The following is a 27,074-nucleotide window of genomic DNA, read 5'->3' on the forward strand; positions in this document are numbered from 1 at the left end:
AGAGACCCTCAGGACAGTTGACTCCTTCTCACTCCCACCTTCACGTGGCCAGGTTCCCAGACAGGAGCAGCACATGGCTGCGCTGAGGGAGGGGAGGGAGGATACGTCCCTATTAATCTTGCCTAGAACTTCATCCCTATAAATGACTGATGGGTCCCCTCCCCATTCCCTCCTTTCTTCCCACATTTGAGGGGGGGCACCCACACCTGAAACTATGCAGGATGCTGGGGCTCAGGTACCCTGAGGCGCCCCAGGCAGTTATATTAGCATCTCACCATGTAGCTGGATACAGACTGCTCATCTCCGGTTCACTGATGGTGACAGGGGCCTTCAGGGAGGTTAAGGGACTCATGTGAGGCCTCGAAGAAAAGGTGCCAGAGCCAGGGCTGCAGCCCCGGTCTTCAGGGTCCTGGGCTAAGTGCCTCCCACCCACGCCCTGCCAGTCAGGGGATCCAAAGGCCCCAGCTGGCTGACCCAGGAGGGTCACTTTTAAAGAATTCATGAATATGCATCAGGCAGCAGCACTAGGGATGTTCTGGAGCTGCCCGCCCATTGCCCATCAGAGGCTGCACAGGCTCCAAGGACTAGCCTAGAAGAAGAGGGTATTTCCCTGAAGGGCCTCTGGAAGGGAAAGTAACTTTAGCTCTGGGGGGATCCAGGCTTGGATCTCCTCCCTGTTGACCCCTTGGCACTGCCCTCTCTTGCCCATCCATGGTTTTGGCTTCTTTTCCCAGGAGCCTCTTGCCTCCCCCTTTTCTTTAAGAGCACTTGCAAATCCCACCAAACTGTGCCCTCTCACCGCACAGACTCAAGCACACGGCCTCTTAGTGGTGAGACACGTCTGAACTGTAAACATCTAGTTACTTATTTGGCATTGATTCCCAGGCCTGTCTTCCAGGGGAACAAGGTCATTGCCAGTGCCTCTAGTCAATCAGCGATGTTTATTGAGCACTTACTGGGTGCCGAGCACCATGCTGGGTGCTACCGGACACACTTAGAAGCAGGCTGTGGTCCCTGGATCAAGGCGTTTACAATCTAATTCAAGGGGACAGGAGGAAAGATACACGTGCAAAGGCCACAGCCTCAGCCAAGACTTGTTTAGGAGAGAGGATGGGAGATATCTGGAAAGCATCTCAAGTGGTCCAAGTCTTGACAGAAAGGAGGATTTCCACAGGCAGAGAGGATGGGGGAATGCGGATGGGAACAGTGGGATTCAAGAGGAAGTGCTGGAGAGGCCAGAGCAGCTGGCCTTGGGCTGGAGCGAGGCTGGGGCGTGTAGAGAGACCCTGCTGGAAAGAAGGCCTGGGACTAGGGTGTGGTGCTCTAAGGGACCAGGTCATTGAACTTGCTTGAAATGGCATCATGGACCAAAGGGTGCTTTACTACACAGTGTGGAGTCCAGGCCCCTAATTCTCTGAGGCCCAGGGTGAGAGGTCTAACTTATCAATGGCTGAGCAATCCACAAAGCCGTGAGGGTAGCTGTTGGCCTGGAAGGGGTGCAGCGGGACCTTGGTGATGTGGGTGTTGTCACAGACAAGGCGTGAGAAGGACATTTTCTGTAGAGACTTCTGCTGCTTCTTAGTGAAGACCCCAGGGTTCTCCCACCAGAACCTGCAGAGACAGACGCAGAGTTTCTCCATCAGCCCAGCTGTGGGCCCCTCTCAATTCTGTCAAAGGGTAGGAACGAGGTCACTGGGGCCGTGCCGAGGTCTGAAGTTAGTCCTCAGGCAGGACATCGGGACGCCCCCCGCAGAGAAGTGCCTCCCTCCCCGCCTTCCCCACGGTGGGGGTCACTCGCCTGTCTCCATCTTGGATCTGCCGGAACTGCCTCCCCAGGAGGCAGGCCAGGAGAGGCCCCACCCGGCCCCTTTTATCCAGGGGCTCAGCGATGCCCCCTAGCCAGATGTCGATGTTGTCGGGGGTCCTGTACAGATCCAGTAGCTTCTTAGCCAGCTTCTTGTTCTTCAGCACTGCATGCAGCTCCTTCAACGTCTGGGGCTGTGAGAGGTCACAGAAGCCTCTCCAGGAGTTGTACCCTAGGGCGGAGAGGCTGAAGCTGTCTCATCCCAGGGACTTCTTGCCCACAGTCTCTTTGGGGGACACGCCCACTGCATCAGCCCCAGAAAGTCTGGATTCGCAACCTCTGGGACAGGGTAGGCAGGAAGGAAGCCATTGTTTTATACTGTGGCACTGAAGCCTAGAGAGGGCTAGTAGGTTCTTTGGGGCTTGCTCTGGGTCCAGGCACTACTCCAAGCACTGTACAAATATGTAAACTGAGGAACAGAGATGTTAAGTAACTCGCCAAAGGTCACACCACTAGACAAGGTGTCGCCGAGATCTGAACCCAGGCAGTGTGGCTCTTAAGTACTACATTTAAGAAGGCCCAAAAATCATTGCTTTCCCTCTACGATCCATTTCTTAATATTTTCGGGGCTTTAAAACTGGTTTTAGAAGTCAGTTGTTGATTTCTTTTTCGTCTGAGGAGCTCAAAGATAGTACCAGATGTGTTTTCTGGTCTCTGCATTAGGGAGACTGGAAGATTCCATTTCACAGAGGAACAAAGTAAGTTTTAAAAATGGGCATCTTGGTCTTCTGTTTTAAAACTGATCAGAGCCTCAGGGCTATAGAAGAGAGTCCGCAGGAACCCTGGGAAGCAGCCACAAGTTCCCCAGGCATGGCTGGACCCCTGGCCCACTCACCGGGCATCCCATGGTCCCGGCACCGCTGTATGTTGATGGCGGCTAGGTCAAAGCCGTGGATCGTGTAAGGGGGCTGGAAGAGCTTGTTGCGCAGGTCGCCCGTCATCATTCTCTTCTGACTCAACAACTTGGACTTCTTGGCCAGCAGGCCCCGTACCAGAGGGTCAATTCCACCTGCAGGGAGACCAGGCCCTCATGGGGATGGGGGTAGGCTGGGGACATCGTCCACTGCTGTCCGCCCCTTCCACCAGACATTTTCTCGTAGGTGAAAGAAGAGCTAACTGAACCTTTTGGGCTGGAAGTGGGGAGGGAAGAGCCTGCTGTGGCCTGCAGGGTAGGCTGGGGGCCGGGGTCCAGGTCAGACTGCACGCCTTCGGGGTGGAGGGAAGGGGGCACTCCGGGGGTGACAGCATGAGCATCAGCCTCAGGGACTTTTTCCCAAGCTCTAGTTCAGAGAATTGGCTCCTTCTCCTGACATATGTTCCCGCAAGGAACTGTGCAGCAAGGGAAGAGATGGCAGAAATCATATGCCCTGATTTGTCAGGACTTAAGGAAAGCCAATTTCATTACAGCCCAGCCCAGGAATCCTAAGCGGAGCTGTGTCCAACCTTTGGCACTTAATGGAGGTGGAAAGCCGTAGAGAAGGCAGAAAGAGCAGTTTATTTACCAGACCCATGCATTCTTTCTACAGCAATCAGAGAAGCCCGAGACATGGAAAGAAAGCAGAGAAAATTCAGCAACTTAAAGGTCAGAGGAGAAAGTAAAGAATAATAGCTAAATTTAGTGACCACATTCTGTGTGTCAGGAACCACTGCAGACTAAGTTCTATCCATATATTTCAATTTTTATATAGCCTAGTGAGATAGGTATTATTATTGTCCCCATTTCACAAATAAGAAAACTGAGGCTCAAGGAGGGTGAATTCACTTGCCCAGGGTCACACAGGAAGTGCATGGAGTCTGACTTCCAAGCCAGGTTTCCCCAGAAGCAGGCTGCAGAGTGAGACAGCCAGGTGCTACCCTGAAAGGACATACCATCTTTGACTATCCTCCAGGTGTTGAAGAAGAGGGTGTGCAGGGAAGCTCTGGTTCTGGACCCCATGGCTGATAATTCTCATCCAGGCGGGACATAGTGGAGGGGACCTCCAAGTGGCCAAAGCGGAAGGCAAAGGTGAAGACATTGGAGATTCGGGGATCCACAGATTTGTTATAGCCTCGGTATGGAGGGATCCACTTCTGCATCTCATCACCTAGCACAATGGGTAGATAGTCCCTAAAGGTGATAATCTGGAAGGAAAAACGAGTTGTGAGAAAAGGGCATGAGGAGACGTAAAACCTCTGCAGAGCGAGGTGGGAGAGAAGCCGCTGCCAAGAGGGATGACTGGTCAAAAATCAAGGATGGCTAATGGATAGCACATGTGTCCAATTCCCCTTCCTATGACCCTGGCAGACATTACTAATTGATCACGACATACTTTCTGCTGCTCTTTCATAATTTGTCTCCATGTAGGCTTTACCAATCAGTCACTTTAATATGGCCCTTGAGATGTACTCTCTTTGCCATCTTTGCTATAAGTTTACGACTTTGAAGCTAAAGTGACAGTCTTTATGCATCACTTTAACATGATGAAGTCATATTATTAAACTTTTCCCCATAGGCCAGGGTGAGAGGAATGAAGAACCACAGGAATGATTCACAGGGTAACCAAGGAAAGTTCATTCAACCTCCAGTTCTCAAAGAAATGCTGCACTACAGAGAGATCTGTTTTTCATTTTGTTTTGCTCAAAACAATGAACCAACATAAAGTGAGAAAATTTGGAAAAATCATGCCACCACTTAACTCAATAATTATAATAATTGTTTCTTCTTTCGAATCTTTGTCTACAGGATACCTAGTTTTACATAACTGTAACCCTGGAGAATGCATGCTTTTGCATTCTGCTTTTTCACTTTAAGTTTCTCACATTTCTACCTAGCTCCCAACTATTATATAATTAAATGTGTATGATATTCTCTTGCACTCATGGGTCCTTCTTTTATTGTTTTACTCTTTGGTTGCTGCCCATTTCTTCAGCAGCTTAGATCTAAGGATGTCATCCTTGGAGAAGGCAGTCTGAGCCTCAGGCTGTGGGAGTCAGCAGGGGACAGACCCCTGCCTCTGGCCACAGTGACTGGCTCAGCTGTGGCACCAGACGAGGCTGGTGAGTCAGATTCTCTCTCTCAGGAATTTAGATTTCAGAGGCAGCTATCCTAGACTGTTTCTGGTGGCGCCTGATCTGAGGGACAGATGGGGTGATATGCGCTGTCATTTCCTACCATGTGCAGAAAAGCAGGGAAAACCCATCTGCAGAGAAGGAGAGTGGAGAAGTGAAGAGAGGAGCAGAGAGGAAGGAGAGGCAGAGTGGGAGTAGCTGCCCTAATTCCAGATGGTTTCCAGGCTCTGGCTTTAACCCTTTCTGAGGCCCAGCTACAGTCCCTGCCCAGGGGTTCCGGGAGGAACCCTTACCTGCTTCCACTTGTCTAGGGTGAGCCAATACAAAACACCTGTGCTAGTCTGGGTGGGCTTCTTCCTCCTGTAGTCCAAGAAGCCTCATTGCAGGTGGGACTGCGTCTCCCTCAAATTCATATGCTGAAGCTCTAACACTCTAGTGGGACTGTATTAGGAGATAAGGCCAGTTAAGATGTAATTAACGTTAAATGATGTCATAAGGGTGGGGCCCTAGTCCAATAAGACTAGTGTCCTTACAAGAAGAGAGAAGTGCATACATGGAGGAAAGACCATGTGAGGACACAGAGGGAACACGGCCAAGCCAAGGAGAAAAGCCTCAGGGGAAATTAGACCCGCTAACTGCTTAATCTTGGACTTCCAGCCTCCAGAACTGTGAGACAAAATAAATTTCTGTTGTGTAAGCCACCCAGTCTGCATTATTTTGTTATGACAGCTCAACCAAACGAATATAAGCCTCAACTCAGATAGTCTTTACGTAGATATTTTTAATTCTTTGGATGATTTCCTACAAACATCTCTAGCAGCAAGATTTCTGAGTCTAAAATTTTCATAATAAATGTTGAATTCTGGAGACTTTTCTAAGAAATAAATGGAAATAGATCTTCGATGGTGAAGAGCATGTGCTTCTGGTTCCAGAATGAGATGGAGTAGACTCATTTTTCCTTAGTCTTCCCCACTAAATAGAACTAAAAACCTTGGAAATTATTCAACAGACAACAATAAATAGACTGTAAAAGCTGGAAAGAAGGTGAACTGGATAAGAACCTCAGGACTTGAGGAATGACAATAAGATGAACTCCTACACATCCCAGGCTGGGTCCGTGAGAAGCTGGCACCCTGGAAGCTCCAATAGGAATAGACAAAAGAAGCTATGAAAAGCCTTCTCTCTCTTTCTGGAGAGGACTGGGTCAGGGGAAATTCAGCAGGGACCTAGCAAAGAGCCCTCAAACCCACCTCACAATCCAAACCATTAGCCATCTTTGCTCTTGATACACAACCCAGGCTGGTGAATGGTCTGATCTGCCTGCAGCAGTAAAGCCCCGTCTCTCTGTTCTTCATCCATCGGCATAGAGACTCAGGTGCAGTGGTTTCTGATCCTTTAGAAGATTTCCTAGCAACAGAAGGGAGCCAGGAAAGTACCTTCCTACCCTACAGACAGAGTCAACAGGGATTGAGTTGAAACCCCAGACATACCAGAAGAATGAAGCAGATGAGGATACCATTGCAAGGGCTCAGGAAACTAAACTATCTTTGGAACTAAAGCTCACAAAGTATGCCAGAACCAACATGCCAAACCTAAATAGAGTAACTGCATTCTTAAACAGAAGAATTAAACAGGATCAAGAATCTTGTCTCCTAACATAATAACTGAAATGCCTAGGATACAACTGAAAATCACTTATAATGCCAAGAACCTGGAAAGCCACAATTTGAGTGAGGAAAGACAATCAACTAATGCCAATGCTGACATGAATCAGCTGTTGGAATCATCTGATAAAGATTTCAAAGCATCTGTCATAAAAATGCTCCAACAATCCATTATATTATCTTGAAACAAATGAAAAAAACAACATCTCAGCAAAGAAGTAGAATTTTATTAAAAAATTGAAATTATAGAACTGAAAATACACTAACTGAAATGAAAAACTTGTTGGCTAGACCCAGTAGTACGGTGGATGTGACAGTGAAGACAGACCAATAGAATTCAGTCAATCTGAGCAACAGAGAGAAATAGACAGAAAAAAACTCCCCAAACTGCCCCCCAACCCTCAAACAAACCAGAACCTCAGGGTTCTGTGGGACAATAATAAAAGATCTAATATTCATATTAATGGAGTCCCAGAAGTAGAGGAGAAAGGGAGTGGGATGAAAAAGTACTTGAAGAAATAATGTTTGAAAACCTCCCCATACCTTTACAGATTTCAGAAACTGAATTTCAAACAGAATAAATCCAAAGAAAGCTACTCTAAGACACATCATAATTAAATTTCTGAACACAAATATAAAGTGTTAAAAATAGCCAAGGAGAAATGACTCATTACCTATAAAAGAACACCAATTTGAATAACAGTAAATTTCCGATCTGAAATCACGGAGGACAGAGAAAAGTGGTACAACATTTTTCAAGTGCTGAAAGAAAAGAACTGTCAACCCTGAATCTAGTATCTGGTAAAACTATTCTTCAAGAATAAAGATGAAAAAAAGACATTCTCAGATGAAGGAAAGAGAATTTATTGCTAGCTGATGTATCCTCAAAAACTGGCTAAAGGAAACTCTCTAAGCATAAAGAAAATGATAACAGAAGAAGGCTGGGAACTTCAGAAAGGAAATGAGAACAGTGTAATGGAAAATAGAAGCAAACAGACTGAATTACTTTCTACCTTATGAGTTTCTTTAATCATAGCTTATGGCTAAAGTACTATCTGATGTGGTGCTAAATGTAGGGACCTAATGGAAGTTAAGTTTTCTACACTTCACTGAAAGTGATAAAACACTGACACCTGTAGGTTTTGATATGATGCACATATGACAATACTGAGAACAATTACTAAGAAAACTATGCAAAGTGATATACTAAAATCAAAATGGACCTCTAAAAAGTGTTCAGATAACCTACAGGAAAGCAAGGAAAACAATAACAATAGAGGAATGAGAAACAGGGAACAAACAGGAAACAAATAATAAAATGGCAGATTTAAGCCTTAACACGTCAATAATTACTATACATGTAAATGATCTAAATGCACCGATTTTAAGACAGAGATTGGTTGAGCAGATTAAAAAAAAAGTGGCCATGGCTCTGGGTTTAATCCCCAGCACCTCCATTAAAAAACATTTTTTAAAAAAGTGACTTAAATTATGTGTCGTCAATAAGACACATACTTCAAACATAATGACATGGGTAGGTTGAAACTGGTGGAATAAGATACATCATGGAGACATTAATTTTTAAAAGCAAGAGAGGTTATATTAATATCAGGTGAAATCAACTTCAGAGCAAAGAAGATTACAAGGGACAAAAAGGGACATTGCATGCTGAAAATGGATCTATCCATCAAGAAGATCAAGCAATCCTAAATGTTTATTCACCAAGCAACGGAGCTGCAAAAATACATGAAGCAAAAATCGATAGAACTGAAAGAAGAAATAGACAAATTCTCAATTATAGTTGGGGACTTCAACACCCTACTCTGAGCAATTGATAGAACCACTAGAGAGAAATCAGCAAGGAGACAGAACTGAATAGAACCACCAATAAATGGGATCTAAGTGACGTTTATAGAACACACCACCCAACAACAGCAGAATAAAAATATTTTCGAAGGACCTATGGAACATTCAACAAGATAACCATACCAGGGCTATAAAATATACCTTAACAAATCTAAAAGAAATGAAATCATATATTCTCTGACCATGATGGAATCAGACTAGATATTAATAACAGACAGGCAGCAGGAAAATGTTTAAACACTTCTAAATTAAATAACGTACTTCTAAATAGGCCACAGGTCAAAGAGGAAGTCTGAAAGAAGATAACAGCAGAAAATACATATTGAGTGAAAATGAAAACAGAACATATCAAAATTTGTAGGCTGCAGCTAACTCAGTGCTAAGAGGGAAATTTATATCACTTACTATACTTCTGTTAGAAAAGAGGAAAGCTCTCAAATTAATACTCTAAGTTCCTACCTCAATAAACTAGAAGGAAGAGCAAAATAAACCCAAAGCAAGCAAAACAGGCTAAAGAAGAAAAATCATATGATCATATAAATCAATGCAGAAAAACCATTTGACAAAGTACCACATCTGTTCATGGCAAAAACTCTCAGTAGACTAGGCAATAGAGCAGGACTTCCTCAACGTCATCTAGAGCAGCTACAAAAAATTCATAACCAACATTATACTTAATGATGAAAACTTGAATACTTTTCTTCTATTATTGGGAGATAAGAATGTCTGCTCTCACCACTCTTGCTCAATATAGTACAGGAAGTTATAGCTACTGTAATAAGGGAAGAAAAAGAAATTTAAAATGAAGAAATATAACTGCCTTTATTTGCATATGGCATGATTATCTATATAGAAAATCCCAAGGAATCTACAGAACTCCTGGAACTAATTGAGTTCAGCAAGGTCATAAGATACAGAATCAGCAGATAAAAATTGTCAATTATCTGCAAGCTTCAAACTCCCAACTTACCCTTTCCCTGTACACCAGAAATTGACACAACATTGTAAACTGACTAGTATTGAGTGACTTCAATTAAAAAATCAGTTATATATTTATACACTGATAAGAAGTGGAAACTGAAATAAGAGATGTAATATTTATAATTCCTCCAAAGAAAATGAAATTCTCAGGTATACATGTAACAAATATGTGTAGGCTCTTGATGATAAAAATTACAAAGTGCTGAAGAAAGAAATCAAAGAAAATCTAAATACTTGGAGAGACATACTATGTTTATCTACTGGAAAATTCAACATTGTAAAGATGTCATTTGTCCCTAAATGGATCTATAATTTTAATACAATTCCTATCCAAATCTCAGTAAGATTTCTTTGTAGACATAGATTAGCCTGTTTTAAAATATATATGGAAAGGGAAAGACCTTACAGTAGCCAAAATAATTTTGAAAAAGAAGAAGAAAGTGGGAAGAGTCATTCTTCCCAATGCTAAGTCTTATTATGTGGTTACTAATAGTTATTAATTATACACTGTAGTAATGGTGTAGGAATAGACACATAGGTTGATGGAATGAAACAGACAATCCAGAAATAGATTCACATAAACATGCCCAAATAACTTTTGACAAAGGAACAAAAGCAGTTCAATAGAAGAAAGACAGTCTTTACATAAATGGTGCAGGAGCAGTTAGACATCCGTAGCTCCCCCGACCAATGAACCTTGACCTAAATCTTATGTTTTACACAAAAATTAACCCCAAATAGATCACAGACTTAAATGTAAAACATAGAACTACAAAAAGTCTAGGAAAAAAAAAAACAGGAGAAAAATCTTTGGGATCTAGGACCAGGGAAAGAGTAAAGACTTGACACCAAAAGCACAATCCATGAAAGAAAAAAACTGATAAATTTGACCTCATCAAAATGAAAAACTCTTTCTCTGCAAAAGATCCTGTTAAGAGAATGAGAAGACAAAGTACAGACTGGAAGAAAATATTTAAAGTCACATATGTGACAAAGGACTCGTATCCAGAATATATAAATCATTCTCAAAACTCAACATTAAAAGACAAAATCCAATTTGAAAATATGCAAAATACATGAGCAGGTATTTACTGAAGAGGATATCCAGATAACAAAAAACACACGAAAAGATATTCAATATGATCAACCATCAGAGAAATGCAAATTAAAACCACCATGAGCTATCACTACATACCTAACAGAAAGGGTGAAAAAAAATTAGTAATGACACCAAATAATGACCAGGATGCAGAGAATTTGGGTCATTCATACATTGCTGATGGGAATGTAAAAATGATACAGCCACTCTGGAAAACAGTTTTGCAGTTCCTTTTAAAACTAAAAATGGACTTACCATATGACCCAGCAATTGCACTCTTGGGCTTATATTCCAGACAAATAAAAACTTATTTTCTTGCAGAAACATAGATATGAATGTTCATGGCAGCATTATTCACAATAGCCCTAAACTGGAAACTATCCAAATGTCTTTCAATAGGTGAACGATTAAACAAAGCATGAGATGGTTCTCAACAACAAAAAGGAATGAACTATTGATATATGCAATGACTTGGATGAACCTCAAGGAAATTATGCTGAATGTGAAAAGCCAGTCTCAAAAGAACACATACTGCATGATTTCATTTATATAACATTCATGGAGTAACATAAGTGTACAGATGGAGGATGGATTAGTGGTTGTCTGGGGTTAGGAAAATGGGAAGGGGGAGGGTGGCTGTGGCTATAAAAACGTAGCCCAAGGGCATCTTGTGGTGATGGAAGTTAGGTATCTTTATAGTGGCGGTGATTCCATGAAATGACACATGTGATACTATTGCCTGGAGCTACACACACACACACATGCACCACACATGAAGATGATGAAATCTGAATAAACTCTGTAGTTGTTATCAGTGTTAACCTCCTGATTATGATCTGGTGACATAGTTCTGCAAAGTGTTAACACTGGGGGAGGTGCATGTACATGTTTGGACAACTTCTTGAGAATCTACAATTATTTCAAAATAAAATGTTTAAAAAATAAGAATCAACATATCGCCCTTTCTACATCCCTTCTAGTCAACTGGCCAATCAACAATAGCAATTAACTGTGCCGGTGACATGTGGCTTAAGTGCAGAAAATTTTTAAAGAAGATAATCCGATCAAAACAACTGGAATAAGTGTGCTGTCACAGTCCCAGGAGTGATGGAGCCTACGGTCCCAATGAGGGCACCTGGGTAGGCACACTGAGTGATCACGTGAGACTGACTCTCCAGTACTCGGAATCCAGGGACTCATTTTGGGGCCGAGAGGCAGAAGAAGCACAGGGGAGGTTTACAAGAATGAGATGATGGGAAAGCAGCAGCAGCAGAGCAAGGGGGAACGCAGAGGGGCTAGCGGGAGGTGTGGGGACCAGCAGAGAGCAGGGTCAGGAGCGGGAGCGAGGCTGGCGTGTGGCGCAGTGCTCCTGGGCCCACCTGCATGAAGGCTCCCAGGATTTTCCGGGCTTCCTGATAGAGCTTCTCTCCATCCCAGCGAGGGTTGAGTCTCTTTAGTTCTCTGGCCAGACGGTTGTGCTCTCGGAGAAGCAGGTTGTGGGAAGCAGCCAGGAGGATCTGCTCTGAGGCTCGGGAATCTCCTGAAAGCCTGCAAGGTAGGAAGGTAGGTTCCCCGGAGCAACCCCAGACCCCAGGGACCTGCACGAAGAAATCAGTGACAATGTCCCAAAGAGAACCTCTCCTAAGCCCCTCCTTCCAGTTAATTTAAGGGAAGTCAGGTGGAAAGAGATCAGGGTTGGGATTCATAGATTTGAATCTCAACTCTACACACACACTTTTAGCCATGTGACTTAAGACTTCACATTTCTAAGCCACCGTCTTCATATCTGGGAAAATGGGGCTAATAAGGTCGACCCTCAAGACTGACAGAAAGACTACAGGTGACATTAAAAAATTAAAATTTGGTAATTAAATCCCAACTGCCTTCCAAGATGGGACCCACAAATAAACAAGGGACTTTTCATTGTGTGGAACAACTTTGAAGGTTTTAGGAATCCAAGTTTGAGAGTAGGGTCCAATTCCTCTGTGTAATACAGGATGAGATAGAGGCAATTGGGAGGGACGGAGGAATAGGATGGGAGGTCAGATAGATGGTGCAAGACCGGATCTTTCTCTTTGTGTCCTCCAATCTTCAGGAAAGTCTGTTAAATTCACAAATGCTTAGTCGTACTGGGTAATTTTTGGGGGGGAAAACAGGCAAAGGCTTGGTCTGGATTGATGTGAGAGATGCAGGGACAGAGCTAAGAAAAGATCTGGCCCTACAGACTGGCCTCCTGCCATGTCTGGGTGGCAAGGGGCTTGCCCTGGGGGAGTGGATCTTTAGAAGAGAGAAAGCCTCCAAAAGCCAAAGGCAGAGAGGACCAGGAGGACAGGAGCCCCCAGAATGAGAATTTGGTTGTGCACGGGCTGTATGGAGTAGGGGCTTTGTGCCAAGTTTATAAAAAGCATTAAAGCTATATCTTCCTCTTCATCTAGAACTTCCTCTTCTAGGAAATTATCTTAGTAAAAAATTTTTTAAGTGTGCACCAAGATTCATCAACAAGGATGCTCATTAACTTAAAAACAACAACAAAAAAATCACAGGAAAACCAGAAATGACTTGAATGTCTCCAAATCGGGTTGACAAAAATCAATTATGATAATAAATGTCACGGAATACCAGGCAGCCACTTAAGAGCCCACTGTAGAAGATGGTTTCATGATGTGATGCATGAAGGGAAGTCATCAGGTTACAGAGCATTATTTCAAGTGCAACCTCAATGATGTAAAACAATGTAGAGCGATGGGATAGAAAAAAACCTGGGAAGATAGGCATTCAAATGCTAAGAATGATTATCTGTGGGTGGCGGAATCTTGTGAATTTTCTTATTTATTTTTACAGTGAACATACGTTCTTAGATTCTGTATTCACCTGGGCCCTTCTGCCAGTCCTGGACAGTGCCCGGGGTGGTGGTGGCTCGGTGTGTGTTTTTGTAGAAGATGATGAGAAGGAACAATGGTAAAGCCTCCCCAGAGGCTGCCCAGGGGCCTCGTGAAGTTTTTCTGGCCTCCCTCTGCTCTCAGTCCCCAGGATAACCCCCTTGTCCTTGGGCGCCTCTGTTCCCAGCCTAAACTCACCCGCCAGGAAGCAAGGCACTTGGGCAGTGGTGTTGATGACCTCACAGGGGCTCGGCTTCTTGTTGACAAAGGGTGGGTAGGCCAGCCCGTGGTCCCAGAACTCCTGGTTGACGGCCATGAGGCCCAGCGGACTACTGAGGTCACGGAGACGGCTGGCCAGGCTGGGCTCAGAGCCGTACACTAAGCTGGCGTCCAGGAAGGAGGTCAGGGCGTTGATCTGCTCTTGGGCCAAAGACTGGTAAGGTGGATTGGGGCAGACAAACCCAGCTCGGAAGAAAGGCATGCATTTCCCTTGAGTCATCACCTTGCGGTCATTGCGCGGGAACTGCAGAGACATTAGGGTGACTGGGCAGAGGTGGTACAGCTGGTAACCCCAGGGCAGGTCCAGATGCAGCTGGCAAAAATGCTGATGGTGTCCTCCTGGGACCCTGGGACCACACGCTGGCTCCTGGTGCCTCCTGCTGACACTATACATCTTGGGCCCCCAATACCTTGAAGTTCATGACGTCCCGCTGTGGAAAAGGGCTGAAGGGATTCATCCAATCTTTTATAGCAAAGGTTCCAAATTTTTGGTGGTGAGGGAGTCCTCCGACCCCGGCACAAGGAAGCAGAACACGAGACAGGAAAGGGTTTGTTAATAATAACTGCTAACAACAGCTACCATTTGTTTATTTTGGCCCTTCCATGTGCTAGGCATTATGTATACTTTATCTCACTCTGGTCCTCATAAAACCCTGTAAGGTAGGTAATTTGGTCCCATTTTACCCAGGAGAAAACCGAGGCTCAGAAAGGTTGAGTCATGTGCCCAAGAACTTACAAACTGCAAAGGAAAGATGTGGGATTCAGAGCTAGAGTGACTTCACTCCATAGCTCATGTTCTTTATAACACAGCTCACAGCCTTGATTTATTTCAGTAAAGAAATCACTCTCTAACTGTAAAATCCCTGAAGAAAAGGTGCATCATGGCAAGTTCCTTGTCCTTCCTGCTGGAAATTCCCATAAATACCGGCTGCTCATTCTGACTCATCCATCAGGTTTCAGCTTTTTCTGGAAGGAGCCGTCCTGGACCCCATGGTGACTTATAGCAACATTCCACAAATTTTACTGTGTATGCAATGAATCTCCTGGGAATCCTGATAAAATGTGGTTTCTGTTTCCCAATGTCTTGGACAATAATATCTTGTTGTACTTCTAACAAGACCCCAGGTGACACCAAATGCTGCTGGACCGGGGACTCAGACGGCCCTCCCCAGCGCTTCCCAATTTTGCCGTTAGTGGTTACTCGTCCATTTCCTACACAGACCCTTCGTCCTTGAGGGAAGGGACAGTGTCTCATTTGCCAGGCACGGAGTAGATGATTAATGTCTATTTACTAAGTAAACGAGTGAGTGAATGAATAGATGTGTGAGGCTTGGGAAGCTGTCAAATCAGCATTCAAGATCTACCAAGAGGTCCTGGCTGACTGCCTGGCGGGGAACGTCTGCTACCTTAGGGAGGCAGGGGGTTTGTCAGGGAAGCGCAGTTGCAGTGGCCTACCATGATGGGGAAGCAGTTGTCTCCCTGGATACAGTGCTCATCACACTGCGCTTTGGAGTACTCGCTGCTCCCCAGCTCCGTGTCCGGGGAAAAGTCCAGGTCGTGGTCCACAATCTGACCCCACTGCATGAAGAGCAGGGACCTGTTCTGGTCCAGAACACCCTCTTCATTCAGGTAGCCGACAATCTTGTTGGATACCTCACGGGCCTACGGATGGAGAGAGAAGGAGAGGGAGGAGAAGATGCTTCAAGGATTTAGCTTCAACTGCAGTTTATTGAGTACCTATGATATGATAGGTGTGTTTCACCCTTACGACAAGCTTGTGAGGCAGGTGGCATTACTCCCATTTTGTAGATCTGGAGACTGAGTCCTAGAGAGGTGAAGTCAATTGACCAAGGTCCTACAGCCACAAAGGGCCAGGTCTGTATGACTGGATGGCTTGCAAGGCCAGTGCCCTTTCCACTCGGAGAGGGAAAAAGAAAGACAGGCTGTTTTCTGAAGCCAGTGCCATGGAGATGCCCGGTGTCTGGGATTAGGGGAGGGGCTCTGGGAAGAGGGCCTGCCAAGTCAGATGAGGCCAACAGAGAGGACCTCTAGGCAAACAACGGCTGGTGCACTCCAGGGGATGGGACAGGGCAGGCGCCAGCGGGATGCAGCAGGGAGGCCATCTGCCTGGGAAACCCCAGGGCACCTGGTCTGTTGGCAGCTGGGAAGTGACCATCACATAACCGGGCTCCGGGACCCGGGCTCTGCTGCCCTCTAGTGGCACTTGGGGGAACACTTCCAGGGAGCCATTCCAAATCTGCATCTCTCCGCCTGCGGCTCCACCGCGCACCCTTTGTCCTCCCACCTATTTCTTCTTCCTTTCCTTGAGTGTTTGGGGAGTGCATCCCTTCTCTTCTGACTCCCATCCTTCACCTGCCTGCCCGGGGCTCTCCCCGACCCCGGGCCTGCGCTCACCAGCGGGAGAGGGAAGCCGTTCCGCCTCTTCCCCCGCGTCCAGCCGAAGGGCAGGGAGAGCCCGTCCTCGTACTCTGCCGGCAGCCAGCGCGCCAACGCCTGGTTGGCGGCTCCCAGGGCGGGGTGCCTCCTGAAACAGCAAGACCCGTCCTCAGCTTCGGCCGGTCGGCCCCGGGGTCTGCTTGTCTGAAAACCCCACTGGGAATCCCCTGGGGAAGGACCTGGAGCCTCTGAACAAGGGATAGGGGGCCCGGAGGAGGTGCTTCTCAACTGTGGGGTGTCTGGGCTACTCTCACCTCCGAAGGCGCGGGGCTCCTCTGCACCGGGGAAAGGTGCTGCTTCCAGTGGGTTACAGTGGTCTCTAGAAGGTGGGGAAGTTAGGGGGGTTCCAACAGCACAGATTCCAGTGGGACGCTAGTCCAGGAGGGTAAGGCAGTGGGAGTTCTGCCTGTAATGTCCAAGTGGCAAAGTCCTGGCTGGGTTGGGCAGGGCAGGTGGCCTGGGCAGGTGGGCTGAGCCTAGTGGGCTGTTTGTGGGGATGGGAGGCACCTGCCTTCTATACCCACCCATGGCCACTCACCCGTTATTACAGTCTCCTGTGATGGTGCGGTAAGAGCTGTTCTCGTCACATTTCACCATGGAAACTGGGACGTCACAGCCCACCTCCCAAGAGAGTGCAGTCAAGTCCAGGCTGGGGTCTGAAAGAGAAGGGATGCCAAGTGGGCTGGATTCTTCCTCCGCTTTCCGTGTTTCTGTGGACACCAGTTGGGCTGGACTCTCTCCAGTTTCTGTGGTGGTCCTGTTCCTGGCAGGATTTAAGTGAGGGGCGCTGTGGTCTTGGGAGGATAACACATTGGGAAGCTTTAGGCATCAGAAGCTTCCACGTGGGCACAGAATGGAGAGACCTCCTAATGCAGGCTGTGCTCCATCCCAGTGCCCGCAGTGAAAGGGAGGCAAGGGAGTCTGGCTCTGGGGGCTTCTTTGGGGGGCTCACTTGTGAAAGTTGGCAGAGGCCCCAGCACATTTTGAATCTTGGAGTCCAAACTGCTCCCTGCTTCTCCCTACCTTGTCCCAGTTTCCTTCTTTTGCAACTTTGGAATTTGCCCAAACACCCAGGCCAGGGATCTTCATCCACTTGATGTTTGCCCAGGGAGAACTTGTAGCCTCTTCCTCGAGTCATGACCAATCCCCTCCCTCCGTGACCCTCCGTGAGCTGTGCCATTCAGTAGGGGGTGGGGCGGAGGGGTTGGGGAGGTCATGACCAGTCCATCAGCTCATTGTTTCAGCCCCACAGCACCCAGAACAAGAGGGAAATCTCATCACCTGTGACATAATCCCAGTAAATCCCCTCAACACAGGTGGCTTAAACTGGCCCTTTCACAGGCGGAAGTGGTGACACTGTGGTTTGGGACAAGGAACTGGTGTTTATTGACATTAGTCCTTCCTCTGAACAGAGACCTAACAGATGGCGTTATAACAAAGAGCATGAATGTCCCCTCATTGCGAGCTGGCAGTGGGACCTTGCTGGGCCTGAGTTCCTCTCTCTGCAGGAAAGAGCATGGGCGTCGCTGAACTCAGCCTCTCCTTGCTCTGCAGGTCTAGGAGAGAGAGAGGCGATGGCTCCCAAGAGGAAATGCAGCTTTTGCTGGCTTCTGCTCTCCCCTGTGGCGAGATGACCCCTTCTTGCCATCAGAGGGCTGGTGAGCTTTCTGTACCTGTGACGTTGGTCTGGGTCACTTTCTGCCACAGTCTCTTTAAGGACTCCTCCCACACCTGCCCATTGTGGATGGCTGTGCGCATCCGGCCCTTGGCATGCTTGAGGTACTCTGAGAGCTGTCGAGTGGTGGGCACCTCAGAGCTCATGGCAGCCTTCAGCCTACAATTGAGAGCAGTGGGGGAGTCACGACCTGGCCCCCAGGCTTCGACCCTGTAGAAGGGGTGTGAGGCGCCGTGTGTGTAGGGAGGAGCTGGGTGGGGGGTGGACAGCAAGCCAGAGACCTCCCCCCACTTCTGTGTTCTCTTCTGATGCCTCTGGAAAATCTCTTCTGGGAGGAGGAAGCTACAGCATGTCTTTAAGCTTTGTGACGTCTGCTTCTGAGGGAAGGCAGGCAGAGGAAGGTGAGCCCTTCCTGAATTAGAATTGGCAGGTGGCAGCTGTGCTGGCTGCTTCCAGATCTGTTGGGGAACCTCAAACTCACCTTAGTCCCAGGATGTACGGATTTAGGCTAAGAAACCCCTGACCGTGGAGCTGGCCTCTCATCGAGCCTCATGGACTGAGAATTCTAGAAACACCATGCCTCTGGGCCTCCAGTTCTGCCCACGAAAGCATCCTTAATTCCACCTGGCCCTAGAGTGAGACTGGGGTTTGTTTAGACGTGGCTGGAGCATCCAGCCTCTTGCTGCCCATTTATTTGGCCGGATGTTCAGCCTTTTTATTCTTAATTTCCCATGTATAAAATGAGAAGCCAAAAACCCTTCTACTACTAAGAAATTGGAGATTAAGGGCAAGATGTCAGAAAGTCCCTCTATGAGAACCTCCAGACCCTGTGGTGCTCCGCTTCCTCATGTGTGAGATGAGGGGACTCCAGGAGACGATCTGTAAGACTCTTCACGAACCCCCTCTAGACTCAAGGCTCTAAGACTCAAATATTGGAAGTGGCTCAAATTCTCACAAAGACATCCCTGCTTTGGGAGTGAACTGCACAGGCTGTAACACCTGGCCTGTCCCTGTAGACCAGGTTATTAACTCTATTTCAGGTGTGAGGGGGCCTGGTGTCTCAGCCTGAGGAGCTACGTGGCTAATTACCAGACCTACGTGCTTCTAACCTCCCCTCCACCTTGGTGAAAAAGAACCCAAGAAGATAAACCTGCTGCCTTTTGTTGCAGGAGACCTTGTGGCCCAGGGACCCAGACTCCTGCAGGTCCAGTTTGGTAACCACTAGCCACATTTGGCTATTTAAATGGAAATTCATTAAAATGAAATACAATTAAAAATTCAGTTCCTTGGTGCTCTGGTCACATTTCAAGTGCTCAGTAGCCGCATGTAGTCAGTGGTTCCTGTATCGGACAGCACTGACTTAGAGTTTGGGCCTAGAGGTCACGTTTGAACCCTGGTTCCACCAGGATGGGCGTATAGATGTGACCTCCCAGTGAGCTGTGCCTCCTCTGTGAACTGGGAATCAGTGTCGCTGACACCAGCGCCCGTGGCCTTTGCAACATGCTGTCTGGGTTTGACTCCTGCTGCTACTTACTGGTGGCCTTTGGGCAAGTTACTCAACCTCTCTGTACCCAGTTTCATTATCCACAAAATGTGGATAATGGTGGTAACCATGCAATTTGATCATTTGGCCTCAAAAACAGCTAAATCCTATAGTTGGGTTAAGCACTGCATAGGATTTGAGGGAGGAAGGAATGAGAAAGGCCAAGAGCGGACTCTGGCACAGAATAAAGCCACGTGCCTTAGCACCAGGCCACCATCTTCATCAGCCAGGTCCCAAAGGGTCCCCCACCCACGAACAAGAAAGTGGGGTTGCTGGGCCTCCCAGGTTTTCACCGAAAGTTCCCATGCAAGGTCCTATGTGCGCCTTCCTTCCTCCTGGGCCAGGGCTCCGTGCAGCCTCCTGCCTGAACCTGACTCACCCGGGAGGTACCTCCTGCTTTGCCTCAGGGTGGGGCTCCCTGGGGGGAGGCAGGGCCTTGGAGGAACTCTTTCCATCTCTAGGCCTCCACCCTCGACCTAGCCAGCATCCTCCCCCACCTGGATGGCCGCAGCAGACTCCTAACTGGGTTCCTGGCTCCTCTCCTGTCCTTCTCCCGTCCAGCTCCACCCCACTGCCGGAGGGAGCTTTTTGAAATGAAAAGCAGGCCAGGCTGCTCTCTGACTGAAGCACTTCCTTGGCTCCCCGACGATGTGTGTGAATCCACATGCTTACTGCATCCATGCTCGTGACCTTGTGCAGTCAATGCCTCTATCTAGTTCCCAAACATTTTCATCACCTGCCAAGGAGACCCTACGCCCATGAACAGTCACGTCCCATCCCTCCCTCCTCCTCCCTGGTACCCACGAATCTGCCTCTGACTCTTGGGTCCTCAGGCTCTGCCTGCGTGCTCCTCCTTTCCTACCACTGCCACCAGCACCAGCCTCTTTTCTGTTTCCTGAGCACCCTAAGCTCTTGCCTGCCTCAGGACCTTTGCTTCTGCTGTTCCCAGACCCTGGAATGCCATCCCCCCAGCTCTCTACATGGCTGGCTCTTTCTCGCCCTCCATCTGGCTTCCCGGATCCCTGCACCTGGAGCCGCAGCCACTGCTCTGTTTATTTCCTTTCTTGTCTTTCTCACAGATCGTGAGTTGCTGGATTGTTTGTTTGGGTGCTTGTGAACAAGATGTTTAAACGTAGATTCTTGACATCTCCACGAGGCCCCAAGTCCAAGACCTAACCAGTGGGGGCAAGTTTGAAAGCAAGGCTGGTGGTCCTGTGCTGCGCAACTCCCAAGGGAGGTGCTGAACACTGATTTTGTGGCTTTTATTCTGCCCCACCTTCAGGCTCTGACAGGATTGACATTAGGGAGGGAGAGAGAATTTTCATTCGGAGATGGTTTCCCTGCTGCCACCATGGGGCTTCCTCTTTGGACTAATTCTAGTGACAAGGGACTTAACAGGCAGCTCCACTGTGTGTTTGTGGCTGGTGATTGGCACCTGCCCAAAAGGCCTAAAGAAAACAAGAAAAGAAGAGGCGGCTGGTGCTCTGAACCTAAGAGCAGAGTAAGCCAGACAGGGCGGCACTGGGCCCCAAATCCGCACATCCTCCAGCAGCAGGGGAAAGTCTCCTGGAGCCTCTTTAAAAAGGACCTGACTCAAGAAGGTGTGGCGAGGGGAGAGGGAGTGAGCCCCAGGCTCCTGGGCTGAGGGTTGGAGCTGTGAGCTGCTGGCCGGAAACTTCTCTGGGTCAGAGGGTTGGCAGCAAATCTCTGAGAGCCGAAAAGTGCCCAAGGAGGGAAGGCGCTTCTGACCCACCCCCCTTCCACCCTCACCCTCAGGCATTAAGTTGTCCCGGTGACTTAGACTTTGCCATCCTGCCCCCCTCCTACCTCCCCCAGCTCTACCCCTAAGAGTCAGAAACCTGGGCTGGGGGAGGGGGACAAATGACCAGGCGCCCTTCTCTCACTGTGAGAGCAGGAAGCAGCGCTGAGCTGAGGAAAGTGAGACGCCTGGGCTTCATCTTCTGATGCTGACATTTGAATTCCTGAAAGGACACTGTTCTTGGGACTAGAAGTGACCAGAGCACATCTTGTCCTCTAAAAGTCAGCCCAAAGGTTATGGGACCGCTTGAGAGTTTACTCAAGGGCCAAGGAGGAATGAAGCCCCAGGAGGCAAGAGAAAGGTGGCCCCTCAGGCTTTCTGAGACTCTGGTATGCGTGACCCAAGGAATCACTCAGCCACGTGGAAGAAAGTGCTTGTAGGGTCAGATCAGACATCCCCTTCACGGTAACTTAGAGGCTGAGGATTTAGGAATTGTGGGCTGTTACTCCTACTTGCCACACACACCCGCAGGTGAGGGTGGAAGGGCAGGTTGTATAACCGCGTTGGCTCCCTGGCTTGTCAGGGCTGGCCCAGGTGTGCTCATCATGAACGGGAAGCCCAGGAAGGGGGACACATGCGGTGTGTGCGTCTCACCTACCTGGTCCGGGAATCCAGGAAAGCCGTGTTGACGTGAGCCTTGACCTGACGCACGGCGTCAGACATGGCGGCAGCGGCGGTCTGCGCTTGGATGGGGAGGAGCAAGGAGCAGGGTATCAGACTCCACTCTTTGGAAAAGCCTTTGCTTCTGTTTCCCTCTTTCTCAGCCATTAACCCACCCCTCAGATCTGAGCAGGCAGAAGATCAAGATTGAAAACATTCACCAGGAGAAACAACCTCGAATGGTAAGAATACTCTCTGATTCTCAGTAAGCTGTCAGTGTTGTTCTCAGGAGTCCACTACAATATAGTCATCCCTCAGTATCCACAGGGATTTGGTTCCAGGACCTCCCAGGATGCTCAAATCCCTCGTATAAAATGGTATAGTATTTGCATATAACCTATGCACATCTTCCCATATTCTTTCAATCATCTCTAGATTACTTATAATACCCAACACAATGTAAATGCCATGTAAATAGTTGTAAATCCAATGTAAATGCTATATAAATAATTGCAAGAGTGGGTATTTTTTGGGGGGGGGAGCTTTCTGGAATTTTTTTTTCTGATTACTTTTCATCCACTGTTGGTTGAATCTGCTGATGCAGAACCTGCAGATACTGAGAGCTAATTGGACCCAGTGATGGGATTCAGAAAGTCTGTGACCACTCAGGTTGGCTCTGGCTGCTGGTGAGGATTTTTTTGGTTCTTGGTGAGGCGGACCCGTAAGCTAGTCCATCAAAGGGCTTGGCTGATCACCAGGACCCTGAAGTAGGGAAGGGGATGGAATAGAGTAAAAGTGAGATTCCTTGTTTTCACTCGTACTGGGGTCTGGAGATTGGGGGGGGCAGGATATAGTCTCTAAACAAGGAGGGTATAGTGGCTTAAATAATGCCCCTCCAAAATATATGCCAACTGGAACTTTATTTGGAAATAGGGTCTTGGCAGATTTACCTAATTAAGATGAAATCATATAGGTACAGGATTAGAATGGGTTCTAAATCCAGTGACTGGTAGTCTTATAAAAAGAGAAGAGGACACACACAGAGAAGAAGATCATGTGCAGATGGAGGCAGAGCTTGGAGTGACGCAGTTATAAGCCAAGGATTGCTGGGAGCCATCAGAAACTGGAAGAGGCAAGGAAGGATTCTTCCCTAGAGTCTTCAGAGGAACATGACCCTGCCAACACTTTGATTTTGGACTTCCAGCCTCCTGAACTGTGGGAGAATAAATTTCTGTTGTGTTAAGCCACCCAGTTTGTGGTCCTTAGTTACAGCAACCCTGGGAAATCAACACAGAGTGGCCCTTACCATTGGTGTCAGATGCTGCAGCCTGGAACAAGGTCAGGGAAGCCAAAAGGACTGGGAGATGGAGAAGGACCCGCATCACTGAAACGAGACCCAGGATCATGGCGTGAGCCTTGGAGAGTCCCCATGGTGGGGAGCTGAATCACAGAAAGGGGATGATAAAGCAAAAACAGCCCAGAGAATGCCAGACACCCTGACATTGGGGCAGAGGAGGGGAAACCACAGTAACTAAGCATCTCCCGTGTGTGCAGGTCCACGGTAGGTACTGAGAGATGGAAAGGAAGGAGCTCAGGCTTCGGGGTCAGGAGGTCCTACGTTGTAGTTCTCCACGTGCTCTAACTAGCTCTGTGACATCGGGCAGGGTTACGTAACATCTCTGGGTCCTTGGCCTGCCATGTGAGGGGGTTGGACCAAGTGACCCAGGATGTCTGATTCTGCTCTGACAGCCTGTGACTCAAGATTCTGTACCTGTCTTGTCACCGGTGACAAATGCTGTTACCAAATCTGGTACACATCTTAGGAGTTCCCCTTCCCCTTTCCCCTCAGGATGAAAGCCGTCCTCCTCTGGCCCAGCACAAGAGAATGTGCCAGAGACACAGATGCTCAGTTTCTACCTTCAGAAGCCGGCAGGGGCTTTACCCCCTCTCAGAGAGCCATCTTGATGGGAACACATGAATGAAAGTTGTGACAAAGCTCAAGGTTCCCCGGAGCTCACAGCTGTGTGCCAGGTTGCCTGGAGAGATTCCAGCTCTTCGATTAACCCCTGCATCGTGAGCTTTAAACTCTGACCCTAGATTGTCAGATTAAAAGCATGCAGCTTTGTTTGCTTTGGGGCTTAGGGTGTTCATTAGATTTGGTGGAATAGACCCAAAATATCTTTCAAGGAGATACTAGCTCCAGCCTTGGAGGTGGCCATGGAATACAGATGGAATGATGGTGTATCTAGACTGTGTTCACAAGAGGTCCCCATAGTGTGCCTTCACTGACTGAACTCCAGAAACGCACCCTGGAGAAGGTCCTCAGATTGGCTGCCCTCTCCAGATCTACTTGACGCTCCCTAAGAGGAATCGTGGGTCTGGAGTTTTGCCTGAGAAACCATCCAGGTGGTCTTCCAGGCATTCTCTGGATAATCTCCAGAAAAGGAGACCTGTGTATCTGGACCAGATAATTTCAGGCCCCCCTGACACCCCCACACCTCCTCAGTCTTTCCCTCTGACCTTTGATGATCTCCCTAAATAATTTTTATCTTGTTGAATGTACTTTTTGTAAGCTTACTCGAGAAAAAAAAAAAGACAAAGTATGAATAAATGCCTATCTGGTCAAGATTCTCTCCAGCACTTTTTTTTTTTCCCAAGAGGAAATCTCAGACAGTTGAGATTGACGCCTCAGTGGGCTCCTGTCCTTACACCTCTACGAGTGGAAACATTGTCCTCCTTTTTGTGATTTGAGGAGATCACTGAGCCAGCAGAAATCTAGCCTTTCAAGAAAACAAAGATGATGGTTTTGGAAAATAAAAAGCATCATTGATATTATTTTATTATTAAAAAATTTGGGGGGGTAATTAAGTTTATTTATTTATTTGTTTATTTCTTCTTCATTCATGCATTCAATGGAGGTACTGGGGATTGAACCTAGGACCTCATACATGCTAGGCATGCACTCTACCACTGAGCTATACCCTCCCCAATATTATTTTATATTGTGGTAAAAACACATAGCATAAAATTTTCTGTCTTCACCATTTTTAGCCATACAGTACAACAGTGACAAGTATATTCATACTGATGTACAAGAGATCTCTAGAACTATTTCATCTTGCAAAACAGAAACTCCACCCGCTAAATGCCAACTCTCATTTCCCCCCTCCTCTCCTCCCAGCCCCTTATCATTGATTTTTTTTTAAGAGAACTGATGGGTACACAAGTATTCATTATATTATTCTTTCAATGGCTAATGTATTTTATAATAAATCAAAAACAAAAATTAAAAGGTTAGTCTATGAAAAGATGTATCATCTGAGAGAGACCAAGGAAGAAAAATATCGTAGCCAAAGAAATAAAAGTTGAGAAATCTGAACAGGAAAAGGTCCTTAGATACTCATTTATCCTCTCCTTTCCTTGGAACCCCCTTCATACTTCCCTCACTGAAAAGTGGTAGGTGGGAACCTCAAGGCCAAAGCTAAATTATTTTCCATGTCTTGACCGTCTTTCCTGGTGGGCGTGAACAAAGCATATGGGACAGAAAGCCGAGCCAAGCAAAGTTCATGCCACTGGCGGCAGGGGGTGTGCAGAAAGATCCTGGAGGCACACTCCAGAGCCAAGAGGCTTCTGGGATGTTTGAATATTTACCCACATTCTTATCATCATGCTCAGTGCAGAGACCATTTCCCAAGCCCTTTGGTTTGCATCAAAGCTTGGAGTCTTCCCTGGGACATGAAGCACTATCTGGAGACAGAGCTCTTTCCTATGCAATGCCTTCTCTGCCCAATAAACTCCTATTCATTCTTCAAAACCCAGGCCAAGTGCCACCTTTTCTATGAAGTGTACCAGATTTCTCCAGGCCAAGTTAGGCCATTTCTTTTTCTGTCCTCCCACAGTGCTTTACTCATATCTCATGTTACTGTTTCCCCTATGGAGATCATGAGCTCCTCAAGAGCTGTATCTTACTGGCTTTTGTTTCTTCCAGTGCCCAAGCCTAGTGTTGGTACAAAATAGGTGCTGAGTACTTGCTGAATGAATGAAACCCCTAGGGCAGAGAAATCCAACATCTGGAGGGTGCAGAGGCAGAGGGTGGTGATGGTCCCTTAGCAGGGTCCTCCCACCTTAATGTGCCTACTCATCACCTAGGGAACTTGTTAAACGCAGATTCTAACTCAGAAGGTCCTAGATGGGGCCTGAGAGCCTGTACTTCCAACAAGCTCCCAGGTGATGCCGATGCTGCTGCTCTGCCGACCACACTGAATGTCACGACCTCCAAGAGTCTGGCTCTCAGACTTGCTCAGAAGTCACCATGGGGGCTACAGGAAGGACTGAGAAGGGAAGGCATCAGGAGGATTCTTTTCCGTGAATGGTGAGAGGTCTGTTGAGGGTGGTGGGAAGGGCCAGTAGGAAAATCAACAAACACCCCATCACCCCCCGAATGCTCTGTTTGATCTTTTGAGCAGTTCCAGTATCAAGAGAAGAATGGAGAAGAGAGAGTTCTTATCACACTCTCTACTGCAGAACAAAATCCACCTGAGCCATAGGGTTTGGGACACCTAATTACATTTAAAAATAAAAAAACTGATTCAACCACTCCATTCTCCCAAGACAAAGCCCATCTAAATATCGCTGCATTCATAAATCTGATTGAGAACCAAGTGTCCATACGGCACTAAAGACACCTGAGACTAGACATTCAGGGCTAACTAGATGTTCAGGGCTGCTGTCGGAAGCATGAGCTGCTGGAAACAAGATGAAGATCCGAGAGCCCTGGGTCAGGGAACCCTTTAAAACACTGCAGACTTTTCCCTATAGTTTGGTGGTTGCATCATATCACACCAGTCTCAAGAACACCATGTGTCATTCTGTGACTAATTTCCCCCAACTTTCTGTGTGACCTGGACCCGTGATCTCTCTGAAGCCTCAGTTCCCAACAGGATGGATGAGAGATCTATGGTACCTTCTAGCCCTAAGAGTTTATGATTCTATGACTCAGTTTTCAGACTCAGAAATGCCTCCTTATCCAACAAAGGGATTCAATCACATTCTCCCTTACACAAAATGGGGATGACCTGCCAGGGTGGCAGCCAGAGCTGGCAACAGAAAATGCCTGATGAAGACAAGTCCAAATCCAGTACCAAGCTTTCTGAGAAGTCTTTAGGAAATTTCATCATCAACTGCACAGAAACCAGGAAAGATTAAAATTAATGACTCTTACCTGCCAAGGGCCTTGGCCTCCTGTGGCAGCCAGGTGTGTTTCTCTGCTTGAAGGAGTTGGTTTTTATACCGTCTATCAT

At 47.2% G+C, this 27,074-nt stretch overlaps 1 pseudogene; it reads right to left on the bottom strand.

The window, feature by feature from the left end:
* Positions 1–1,406: 1,406 nt before the first annotated feature.
* LOC140685441 (lactoperoxidase-like) lies at positions 1,407–27,074 on the bottom strand (annotated as a pseudogene).

The sequence above is a fragment of the Vicugna pacos genome, chromosome 29 (assembly GCF_048564905.1).
Source record: "Vicugna pacos chromosome 29, VicPac4, whole genome shotgun sequence".
Lineage (NCBI taxonomy): Eukaryota > Metazoa > Chordata > Mammalia > Artiodactyla > Camelidae > Vicugna > Vicugna pacos.